Source organism: Melospiza georgiana, chromosome 2 (genome assembly GCF_028018845.1).
Source record: "Melospiza georgiana isolate bMelGeo1 chromosome 2, bMelGeo1.pri, whole genome shotgun sequence".
Lineage (NCBI taxonomy): Eukaryota > Metazoa > Chordata > Aves > Passeriformes > Passerellidae > Melospiza > Melospiza georgiana.
In genome coordinates this window covers 85,638,432-85,651,186 of record NC_080431.1, presented here as the reverse complement: position 1 = coordinate 85,651,186, position 12,755 = coordinate 85,638,432, and the positions used below count along the sequence as shown (strand labels likewise).

The window sequence follows — 12,755 nt, the reverse complement described above, 5'->3', positions numbered from 1 at the left end:
AGGACCCTTCCAACCTAATTTTTTTTCTGATTGCACACTACTTCTATGAACACTTCCATCAGCAAGCTCTCTAATATATCTCCATGGTCCAGAAGGTAAAAATGACACACAAACTTTAGAAAACTGTGAATTGTTATAGCAACATCAAAAACCCTGAAAGAACAAGGGTAGGAGCAAGAATGAAACAAGTAATAAAAACTGTTTGTGGAACCTTCCCAAATTACTCCTATGTATGTCCCATCTCTGGACTTCATTGATTGGCAATACTATGTGTTTATTTCAGTAGTAAGGGTTAATCTACCTTGCTGCTTTAGTTCCTGTGACTACGTTCTTCTCTACATACTAATCTTGGAAAAGAGCTGTTTGCTATTTTCTTGTTAGTAAGGGCAACAATGGCCATGTTTGGAATGCAAGAGACTTAGGAATGTGCTGTTGGAGTAAGGGGCTCTGTTCTGATCTCTGGTTATCTCCTTCTCTATACATACCTGGGGTGCAATACAAGTCCTTTCCAATACTGAACTCATTCTTAACATTATCAAAGGGCCATCACCATCCTTGCTCCTTGTGAAGAATGGCAGAAGGGCAATACAGCAAAGAGATGGCACTTTGGTACATGGACTTGATGCATTGAATCTCACAAGCTGGGAGCAGAAAAGATACTGACTTTCAAAATTTAGAGGGCCCATGCAGAATTTATATTTGCTATTGATTTACAGGAGATTTATCCACTTTATTTCTAAACATCCTACCTACTCTATCACTTTACATTTTCTGTCCTATGTCCACGTACTTTCCATTTGTTGGTATTCTCTTTTAGCATTCTCTTATATTTATTGTGGGGCTTTTTGTGATTTTAATTTACACCACTTAATATATATTATCTTTTTTCTTCACTGTATGCTCTCCAGTACCTAACAGTAGGCTAACTGCCTCCCCTGTCTTTCCTGAACTAAACTGTGTGTATCAGTAGTTGTCAGCTCATGTGTAAAGCAAAATGTATACAATCACTGCCATCATATTATTTCTGTTTTCTGCCAGCATCCTCACTGCACTGAGGCATTCGCTCCTTTCCGTGTACCTTAACACTGCACTGTCACAGAGCAAGATCTCAAATGGTGGCCAACTCACAATGATGCAGCGGCTGCAATGATCTGGGCACTGGCTGTAAACTAGAATTGGCTCATTTCTGTTTCATCTGAAGGCAGAATGGGTAATATTTTGGATGTCCTAACCTCAAAGCTATCTAGAAACTAATTACTACCTCTGAGCTTTGGAATGCCTTTAAAACCCCTGCCACACTTCCCCTTTCTTGCTGCCACTCTTGCATACAACTTTTCTCTCCCTCAACCCTCCACTCGCTCTCCACAGTTGATTTCTTTGCATGTACTCCTTTGCTACCATTACTTGAGTTTGGAATGAATTTCCCCTGGATGAGTTAACACGTTTTCACAGTGGGGCCAGCAAACCAGGTCCCTGTCAAAAATAGACAGTATATGTTGTACTTCTCACACAGCATCTATAACTAATGCTTGAACCTTCCCTTACAAGGGGAATAGCTCTCTGTCCTGCAGAGACATCAGGTTAGCACTGAACAAATTAGCTCAGGTATAGGAACCAGTGTAGCTGTGCAGAGCCCACAGCAGCATCCTGGCTCTCAGGGGAAGCTATGATAATGTGACTGCATGAGAATAATACTACATAATGAACAATAATGAGGCAGTTTTCAGCCTCTGAATACAGGGAGGGCTGGGTTACCAACCAGACCTTTGTTCGTCGCATATTAAGCAGCACAGAGGGAACATGCCACAGGGCTGCTGATGTTGTTGTAAGTGCTGCTGCTGGCTGAGTCTGCCCACCCATGTTCCAGGCATTATTTTGCCTCTTCACAGCTATGGCATCACCTTATACTAAGTGCCCTCAGGTCAGAGATGCCTGTAGTGTCCAAGCACTGCACTTAACTTACTGGTGCACAGTTAGTTTGTAACCTTAGTAATTCACAGGGGCTGTGTAGAATTGAAAAAAAAAACCCTGAAAAAAACCCAACAAAAACCAAAACCTCCAGCTTTTCAAATCCTAAAAATAAGAGTGTGAAAATGGTTCACGTCTGATTTTAAGCAATATTTTCCCTGAGTGTTCTGCTGCACATTCTTTATCTGCCTGTGTGCGACTAACACAGCTCCTGTTATCAGTGCTTATCACTGCCAGTGTTGTGTCTCTTCCAGACATGACATTGACAATACATATTTAGAAACTGACAAAGTAAAGAGAGAAAGATGAGTGCAATCAGTGAATATAAAAAAATAGGACTGAAAGAACAACAAAAACCCACTAAAATCTGCCCAGAGACCTCACCCCAAAATCCCAAAATTCAGGGCACACTGAGTGCCAGAGCTGAGGGTGAAGCTTCCCAAAACAAGCTCCCTTTAAATCACCTGAGCCATCCCTGTTTTCCTGCCAGAAGTGTTGCTTCAGTAGTTAAAAGTCCTGCACAGGCTGACTGCCTGAATATTCACACAGCTTCTCTGATGATTTTGCAGCCACATTGATCTTCATGCTGTTGCAGCTACATGACTGGCAGTTTGTTTAAAATCTCTGATTGCAAGTTTTTGTCATACAATGGAAAACACAAACTCCTGAAAACATCACCATAAAATGTAATATGAAAGAGAAATCCCAGCAGAACACTGCAAAGCAAGAATGGGAGGCACAGAAAACTGACAAGAGAGACCCAATGTTCTAGTGCAATAAAAGCCTGGAAAATTTAATCAACACAGAAAAGTAAAATAAACTCCAAAATCCCTTACAGGAGACTGATTAACATAATTAAATTAAACTCAGAGATTAAGTTAAAGTAAAATTGAAATTTTCTGGGTCCTTTTCAGGCCTGAGGTAGGGTTTATATGGCCCCAAATTTGTCCATTTATTCCATCTAAACCACAAGTCTCATGAGAGCTGGGTCCTGACTACAGAGCTTGCCTGATTTGTAACATCAGGGCATGACAGCTATGCTAAACACTGGGACAGTACTGACAATTACTGAGCATTGATCAAAAGAAATAAAAACTATTATATTTATGGGGGAGAAAGTACAAATATCAGGCAAATGGTCATTTCAGAGCATAATGAAACCACAATGCAAAGTCAGAATTCTCTCAGGCAACTTTACCTATGTAATCCAGCCAAATCTACCAAATTGTAATGGCCTTAAGTCATAAATGTCTCAGGGCCCAGAAAGAACATTGTTAACCTTTAAGAAGTTGCAGTACATTCCATCTGTATTGCCTGAAACACCAATGAGAGATAAGGTGTCTCATTAAAAAGTAATAAGAATAAAAAAGAAGATAAACACTGCAAAGATAAACATGGATGAACCAACTAGAACAGCACGAACTAGAGCAGTAAGTAGGGAGAACCTGCCAAAGTAAAAAATACAAGCAGATCAAACCAGCCATTGCTGAACTATGCTGTGAGGGTATGACTTAAATATTTAACAGTTTTTTACTGACATACTTTTTGCCCACATATTTCCTTGCAAATTTCAAAAGCAAAACTTAGTTTACCCTCATCAGTAAGGCTCACAGGTGCTGCAGTTTGTTTTTGTTTTTGTAAGATGTCTTATTTTGCTGAACAAGAAGTCTTTTATAAGAGATAAAATATACTTACAGTGGTTTCCAAATGGTATCACTCTTCAGGTAAATTACTCCAAGCCTTGGACCTAGTGCAGACGTTCATTGGGGCAGGGAACAGAGAGAGGCTGTGTCTGTACCAGGAAGAATCAGAAGGAAAGGTCAGGGGGAAATAATAATTATTTACTGAGAGCAAGAAAACTTGCTACAACTCTAACTGGCATTCTGTGCTGTGAGTACAGCTGGCTGCAGCCTGGTAGTGCTGAATTCTCACTTCAATCCCTCCAGCTCTGGCTGCAAACGACCCCAGTCTGCCCAGGCAACCTAATCCAGTGAAGCAAGGAGGAGAGGGAGGATTGGGCTACCAGTAGGACTCCTCCAAAGGGCTACCAGCAGGATTCCTCCTCAGAAGTCTCTCACTCCAATGACATGAGCACGGAGCACTGATAGAGAGCTAGCACAAACTTGGCATTCAAGTGCATCTCATCAGAACAACAAGGCCAGTCCTGTTCTGAGCAGCAACAAACACTTCCTCAGGATTGAAGGCAGGAAAAGGAAGGGAAGAGTCCTACTTTGTCTTTTGCTGTCTTTACATCACAAAAAGCATGGCTTGTATCAAAGCAGAAACCCTACTTTTCTCTCAGCCACCTGGTCTACTGCAGTGACACCAGGGAAGTAACTTATTGCCAGCCTTGCAGGAAAGGTTCAGCTCAGCAGCAGTTTTATCGCTGAAATCTTCTGAGATAAACAGATAGTTGGAACCAATGGACTGAGATGGGAAGGGATCCACAGAAAAACCTCCACTCCAATATTTATTAGATGGTGATTTCCCCATCCAGATCTAAGTTTTTGGGAGTATTAACATTTTTGGGGGGCTTGAATCCCTCTCTAGACTAAGAGAACTCCTCCTTTGCTAGCTTCTTATTATCCTTTGGTGGGTCACTGTGGGTATGTTGGGAGTAGGTCTGAAGTTGACATCCAGGGACAGAATTAAATCCTGCTCACTTCACTTATGCAAAGAACTCTTGAGACATCAGCATATTCAGTCCTGTCCACAGAAAAGCCACTGGTGCCCCTTCCATGAAAAATGATCTTGCCTACTCTGAGCAGACCAGAAAAGCAAATAGTTGTTTTATCAAAGAAATCAAGCAGGTGAATGAAAAATGGTAAGAGATGTAATTGTTATTTCACAGGTAGCTAATGTCACTGTGCAAGGTGGAATTTATGTCTGAAAAAGCAACACAAAAAACCCCACTGTTTGTGCAGCAGGAACACTTCAATAAGCACCAACAGACACAATGAGCAATTTTAGATGACACTGTAATAATGTACTTCACAAAATATACATTCAGTTTTATGTTCAATTCACACATTTTGTAATGCTGATGTTTCTTAGTGACTGGGATATATACTAAATTCTCATTTCAACAGGCTACATGAAACCTGGCAGCTACATTTTATAGGGGTTCAAGCAAACATCTTCTTTGATTCCAGTTTTTTTAGGTTCTCCCCTCTTGGAGTCTGCTTTGAATTGCAAATTAAGTAAATTCAAACACACACAAAATTTACAACTTAGTCTGAACCTCTGACTTTCACCAGGCTTGGAAGAGGAACCACATGCATCAGGTTAGTTCGAAAGAATTACATAAAATAGTGACACTTTTGACCAGAACTAAGGATTGAATTTCAAAGGTGCAGTAACGCCCAAGGATTCTGTAGATTTAAGTCCTTGCTAACACTCAGCATGGCTTACTTTCAGGCTCTCCTTCCCACCTCCATGTATGCTCCATCTGTTCTGTTAACGCTGACCTTGGCTTCTTACATCCACTTTGCACACATCAGTCTGTCTTTTATCTGGCTATTACTCACCTTTTTAAGGCATAAATCCCACATGCCTTAGAGACTGCCTAGTACTTCAGATAACATTTTAAACTTGTACTAGAAGCAGAAAAATCACAGGATCGGATCTTTAGTCTTTACTTCAGCAGAACTCCTGCTCACTTCACTCCTAATTTCACACGAGAGAAGCCTAAGAACTGCATGTACTAATCCTGCATATTTTGTCACCTCTCTTTTTGTGTCATTATTGCTCTTCCAATCTCTGGGATCCCAATCCAAGTGGCTCTCTCTTGTAGCACTGCCTAGCACTCAATCTGGCTTCCCAACAAGGGTCAGGCAGACAAGTTATTAGAGATGGGCTGTTGGAAGTCTTCTACAAAATCTGGGCTCAGAAATCTCTGTGAAAGGCAATACTTAAAATATCTTCATTTTTCTCCATGTTTTTTGCTGTGGCCTGGGAAGATATCTCTCTTTGTTCCAGTGTGATGGGCACAAAGCACTGAGATCCTCAGCAGTTTTTAGGCACTTTTTAAATCCATAAAATCAGCAAAGCTGATGGTACTTCTTAAGACCCTAGTATTGCAACAGAGAATGAAATACTCCAAATTTTGTAAAAGACTTAATTTAACTTTGGGAAAATGAGAGGAAAAGGATCTTTGACCATAAGAAGATTGGGCAAAAAGAGAGACAAGCAGGACAACAAAGGAATGGGATGTGTGACATTGGATTGAGTAACTTCTCCTCTGCATACCTGGGCTCTTCTATCCAGAGAAGAAAAGCATTATATTTCTGTTCCATGGGGTACTGTGTGCTTAATTAAGATTTTGGAGGATAAATGTTCTGCATGAATGCATTCCAGAAATGCAGACTTTATTACTTAAATATTCCCACTAATGATAGTAACTTGGGCATTTTATATATGCTCACTTCTATTCCACCTTGCTCTTTCCAAGTTTTATCTGGTAATTTAGAGGGTGTGAGGAACATTAATTGTATCAGTGTTTTTATTAAGGAAGGTCCATTTTATGAGAGTAGTGATGTACTACAGATTGTGATTTAAGATCTACACTTTAGGTCACTTTTATACTGACTTCAGTGCAGTTGCAATGGGCATTAAGTCAGGAGAAAATGTGATGCTTTACATAATAATGCTGATGATTAATGGGCTCCCGGACCATAACTCTGTATTCTGAGGCACTGATCCTCCTTCTCCCTCCTGAAATTTGTGTCTTGACCCTTTCATCTCTTGTTAGCTACCTTTCCAGGGCTGTTCATTAATCAGCACCATTGATCTGATGTGGTCTGTCATATTGTATTACCTAAAACACACAGAAGCAAGCACTGGCCTGACTCTGCTCTTTACACAACACACCATCACACCATCATATTTCCTTTACAGATGACTTAAATATTATGAGCATCAACTTACTGCTGTTGCTTGGTCCTGAAACTGGCTTTTTCTAGATTAGTTCCCTGCAGGATATTTCTCTCTCTTCCCCTGGATGTACTTCTGTCTGCTCAGAGACACCATCAAATACATTGAGTATTCCCTGCTTGTTAGGAACACTACTATGTCTGACCAGCAAGGGACAATCAACAAAATAGGTCCTTCTCTTTGCTTGAGACCTGGCACCACAATCTTCTCTTACTGTTCTTTAGTGATTCCCAATCAAGTAGACTCAAGTTTTTATTTAATTGCTATTTATTTTATTCTTGCAAGAGTCTTTTCCCTAATATCATCAGAATGCTTCCTTCTGCCTTTCCACTGATCCCTAGTAATGAAAAAATTAAAAGATGAGCTTCTTGTGAGCTTAATTCTGATTACTCTTATTTACTATGCTGGAACAGTGCTGTTGTCATGAGGCAATAGAAAGTAACTCGCTAGTGACTCGGAAGTTAGCATGTACAGCTCTCTTGAGTCATGTGGGCTGAGTTTTAAATGATGTTTTCACAGTCATGATACATTTTCAGACTGGGCTGTCTAGGCTAAATTCAATTCTTTTTGGTCACTTTTTCTCTCTGGGAGTAGTATTTTGGATTAAATTCTTAAGGCCATAGCAAGAAGGAGGAGATGAAAACATCAGCAAGCACAATTCAAGAACCAACTTTCTACATAAAGTGGGTTATTCCAGATATATTTTACTGTTTATAAGGAGAAAGTACATTGTCAGACTAGGACTGACCATGGCATTTACATTGTATGAACAAGGTTAGGCCATTGGCTATCTATAGGTAGATACCCAACCCCAATGTCTTAGAGACCAAGATCAACAACATATAAAAGCCACTGTTCAGCAGAAGCCAGAACTTCTGCTAAAAAAAATGACAAAATTTAGCAACACAAGACATGTTATGAGAAGGCCATAAGCCTGGATTTTTCACAGTAGTCAGGGCTTTATTTCCAAGAGGAAATGGCTAATTTCTGTATTCCACTGGGAATGCTGTATGTCCACTATCAGTACAGCCTAAAAGTCAGAAATTAATTTGTTAATGGATTAGACATTTACAGAAAGACTGTTTAAAGAGGCTGGACTGCTCTAGCCTGGTAAAGGCCAATTTCCCACAGGGACATGTTTGCAATAGCACTTGAGAAAAAAATCTCTCCCTGAAGTCCCAGAGGTACTTACTGAAATCCAGAATAGCAGGAAAGTCTACATTGTAGGAAAGTCTCCATTATGTTCCCAATATTTCACTCAGAGGCCCTCTATTACCTGTCTGCATCTGTTTATTTTTCCCTTCTTTCACGGCCTTTTATCTGATACTATAGAATTTCACTGATCCTAAGCTGCAATTCTTAAGTTTGATTTTGGCACTTGGAGTAGGCATTTTTGAGGTCTCACTTTTGTTCTGTTGATTCTTCTGATATTTCTTTCTATTTGCAAGCAGTACTCTCAGTGTAACAGCTAACCATGCCTAAGAGTTCAGGTTGAAAAGGATGACTCTTCTCCTTCTGACTTTCCTTTCCACTTCCCATGCCAAATCCCCTCCTATCTGGGGCAGTGGCACAAGGCCTCAGTCCAGAACATTCTCTCTCATTTAAGATCTAACTCTGAGTGCAACCTATTTTCCACTAATGAAGATCTCTACACGCTCAGTGTGTTGAGTGTATAAATTCCACACCTGCGGGTGTGGCGGGTGCCCATGCAGAACGTGTGCTGCCCTCTTGGCTGCTCCTTGCAGGGGGCAGAGCAGGATAAAACCATACTTGGCAATGTTAAGCAACTGTTTGGACTTTGCACACCTGATTTGAAATGAAGATAACTTCTACTTGGAAGAGGAAACTAAATGTAAGTAGTTGGTAGGCCTAATCAGAGCAGGAGCAGGTCACCCTGCGGTAAGATTCAGCTAATGGTTTAAATGAATATAAAAATCTGTGATGCCAGACTGAACCATAGCAGTGTGTCAGAGCACTTTTCACATGTGGGAACATGAAGAAGCAGTATTGTACACATACATAGATATATACATATAAGTAACCATATATTTATATATGTATGTAGAGTTATACGCATTATCATTATTTTAAAATTATCTTGTTCTGGCAGAACATTGCTGGGTATAAAACATGGAATTCTGTGTGTTCCTACTTTGGAGCCTTCACAGTTGTATCTGAATGCTGAGTGAAACCACGTAATTTTCAAAGCAATTCATTAAAGTGGGGTGTGACTGAGGCAAACAGATAAGTCCTAATTTTATTGATGTTGGTGTGGAATATGGAGTAAATCATCTGTGCTCAGTGGAACTGCACCTACATAACCTTTCTCAGGAACAGACTGATTTGTGGGTAGTGCTTGTATACTGCGAGTGTTGTTGAATTTTGAGTGCTACTTTTCTACACATACTTAGTATTAATAGAAGCAGTTTGAGGGTATAAACAGCCTCAGGCATTTATATGCTGATGCTGTAGGTTCATAAGGCACCAGCATTATGGCATGAAACTCAAAAGGTTCATGGGAGGGGAACAAGTAAGAGGTTCAGGTTTTGAAGCCATGGACACTCAGGATGGCCAGTGCAATCAGAATATTGTCTTGTTAACAAGAAGGCAGCACTCAAACAACATAACATCGCCTTGCTGTCTTAAGCAAGATTCTCACAAAACTAAAGGTATAGTTGTGCTGCAATTAATACCAATGTTTCTGAAGCTGAAATATGAATTGCCATCACTGCAATCACCAGAGACGAAGAAAATGTGTAGAAATTAAATTGTTACAGTAATATATCCGCCTAAGCTACTGCTTTGGCTAGATGAGCCAGATTAGCTCATGACAGATGAGCTTCATGAACATTTCATTGCCAAGGAACCCTGTCAAAATATTGGTGATTTCTCTGAATCTGTTCAACATCATGGAGATGTCAAACGAAATCTGAAAGGACATTATTTTTCAGGAAGAACAAAAACAATGAAAGCATACAAAGAAAATGAGCTGAGTTTCTTCCCCTACATGTTGCTTTGGTTTCAGGAAATGCTGTCCTTGCAAATAGTTGGGCACAAACCCTGAAACCCTTTAGTCCCATAGATACTGGTGAATTGTAGAAAGTATTGAATGTCCTCAAAGAATAGATCTCCCTGTTTCAGTAACCAGATTTTCAAACAGACAATGTATTTTCACTGAGGTGCAGGGACTGTGTAATCTCAGCACATAACAATTTAATCAAGATTTACACCATTGACACTGGTTCTGCCATACCCCCATCCTTCTTGGTCACAGTTGTACAGCACTTGATGCATCAGTGTCTGGCCACTGAGCTTGTGGTTCTTATGCTGAAAAATTATCTCAATCATAAGTTGGAAGTACCCTTTGATGAATATGGAACATGATACAAAATGGTAAGTGATAAAAGTAATTAAATTTTTTTCATGGCTTGTTGCTTGCAGAAACTATGACATACTGTTTACATTAATTAAAGGTAGAATTCCATGTAGGACAGTGGAAATTTCAGCTATAAATTTCAATAGATTTGCCCTCTTTGTCACGGGACTATCCCCTTCAAAGTAAGAAATAAAAGTTTCTCTGATACATCTGGTTTTCTCAAGCACCAAGAACCAGGTTATCAAACAGATAAACAGAAAAACTGAGCACCCTCCTTCCTCCCAAAAAACTTTAGCATTTTTGTGATATAATTCCTTCCTCTCCCTGAGCTTTCATTTTGTGACTTGTTTTATAAGGAGATGAAAATACTTGCATGATTTTTATATGCCTTTACTAGAGGAAAATTTATATTAAAAAACACAATTGCATGGATTCTGAGGGGTGAAGTCTTAAGCAGGCAATCTTTTCCTTAAGTTTTAACATTTTTACCACCACTGCCTGGATGCTGAGCTAAACAACTGTGTTACTGTCACTTAGGAAAAAATTTAAATTATTTTTAATTTTTTTTGTTTTGTTTTGGATGACTGTCTCCATCTCTGAAGATTTCCCTTGCCAGTCATTCATTAAAGAGTCTGTAACCAACACAGTGAAAAGACAAGGTAAAAAGCATCACGAACGTGTTTTCCCATACCATTCTTCCTGTGTGTTTGCTGCCTCTGGCCTCAAACTGTACAAATGAAAGCTTGTTTGATTTATGTCAAAAACTATATATAAAATATCACATGGGATCCACAGAGAAACCGAGTCACTCTGGGCTTTAGTTTCACTATCCATTGAGGAATAACTGACTACAGCCTTGGAGTACATAGAACTGATCAAAGCACTTGCTTCCTCACAAGCAAAGAGAAAACCACTGTAGATTTCCTGTTTCATGCTTCAGTGCCAAAACACAATGAAAAAAGTTCTAGATGAGCATGTGAATTATTCTGAAACATTGCTCAATCAAATCTGATGGTTATGCGCATTTGAGAAACTCATCACTGGAAATGTCAAGTCACTGACAGCAGTGTCCTGAGGTGTGATATATATTTGTGATAATTATTTGCTTTTTAAAGTTATGTATCACCTGCATCAAACCAGGATTTTTCTTAAGTGTGCCTGAAATGTAGAGATGTCAGTGCCAGTTGTGTTATTCAGGTCTGGGTTTTAAACACCCTGTGCCAGGAAAACACAGAGTCACGATATGACTACAATGCCATTTTTTAGCTATTCTGAGTTATTTTTCACTATTCCCTTAAAACTGTATGTGATGTGGCTGATGGAGAATGATTACTAACATTAATAGTAGCTGAAGTGACTTCCATGCAGTATATGCAGCATGATGCATTAAGGAAAATAACTTAGCAATAATTGTTATTCTTACTTCAGTATTAGCAAATGATACTTTTGGGATTTATCTTAATTCAGTATTCAGCTCTCTTCTGTGGCTTTTAGAGGCCTCTTCTCTGGTCATTTCAAAACTTCTTTGAATGAAACTGAAGGCAGTTGGCTCTGTTGTTGGATAAGTTCTGCTAACGTAGGAGGGCTGTCTCCTGAGTGCTAAAAAGACCATTTGCAAATCTTCAGCGTCTCTTCCTTGACAGCAGAAGTTACTATGCAGAATGGTTTAGATGATGCTGAAATGAAATTTTATAGGAGATCCACAATATTCCAAGAGGAGGCATTGTAGGGAATGGCAGTGACTTGAGGGGACCTGATAGCAACTTTCCCACCTTTTATTTCTGGAAAGTGACTCTGTAATAAGCACCGCACCAGTGTCTGAACTCAATACTTTTTCTTATCAGGAAAGAAATTCTGTGAGGAGGTGATTTGAGTTTTTGACTGTAGACAATCTGGCAGCTACCTTACTCCTGCTATTTTGTGACAGAAAATCTTATAAGAAAATGGCCCAGATGAACAAAATTATCAGGGCTCTTGCAGATATTCTGATTTCTGCCATGATCGGCAAGAAGTACCATAGGAGATGGATCAGGAATCTTAGCTGTAGGGGAGCTTAGAGCTATTCTAGTTCAATCAGATTTCACAATTTGCACTAATGAAGAGTGCTGGCAGAAGTTCAAAGCTACTCCAGGTCTCGACTCTCCCTCCACATTACTATAAAAATGTCTGTAGAAGTGTTAACTGCAGAGGAGCCAAAAGTTGTTTTGGTTCCAGTCTTTCCCAGCAGGAGTAACTGAGAAAATAGAGTAGGAGTGCTAGTTCTGCTCACAGCTCCCTCAGCCTCCTGCAGAACACCAGAGACATTGCGGGGAACACGGCAGTGTGCCCAATGCTGTCACCCCCTCACAGCTCCTGCCGCCTCAACCACGCCCTGCAAACACCATCAATACAGATGTACTGGCTCAGTAACTCCAGAACTCTTTGGAATTAGCATCAGCCTCCACAGCTGATAACCTAAAGTCTGTTTGCAAGCAGAAGG

At 39.9% G+C, this 12,755-nt stretch overlaps 1 protein-coding gene across 2 annotated transcripts in view; it reads right to left on the bottom strand.

The window, feature by feature from the left end:
- Nucleotides 1–12,755, bottom strand: part of ZBTB20 (zinc finger and BTB domain containing 20) — a 230,198-nt gene that overhangs the window by 30,708 nt on the left and 186,735 nt on the right. Inside the window, exon 4 of one of the 2 annotated variants that reach the window (XR_009114160.1) lies at nucleotides 3,664–3,760. The gene's annotated coding sequence lies outside the window, so the exon portion shown is untranslated. Of the gene's footprint in view, nucleotides 1–3,663; nucleotides 3,761–12,755 lie in introns of those variants that run through there. The other variant, XM_058018622.1, reaches the window with a different exon arrangement.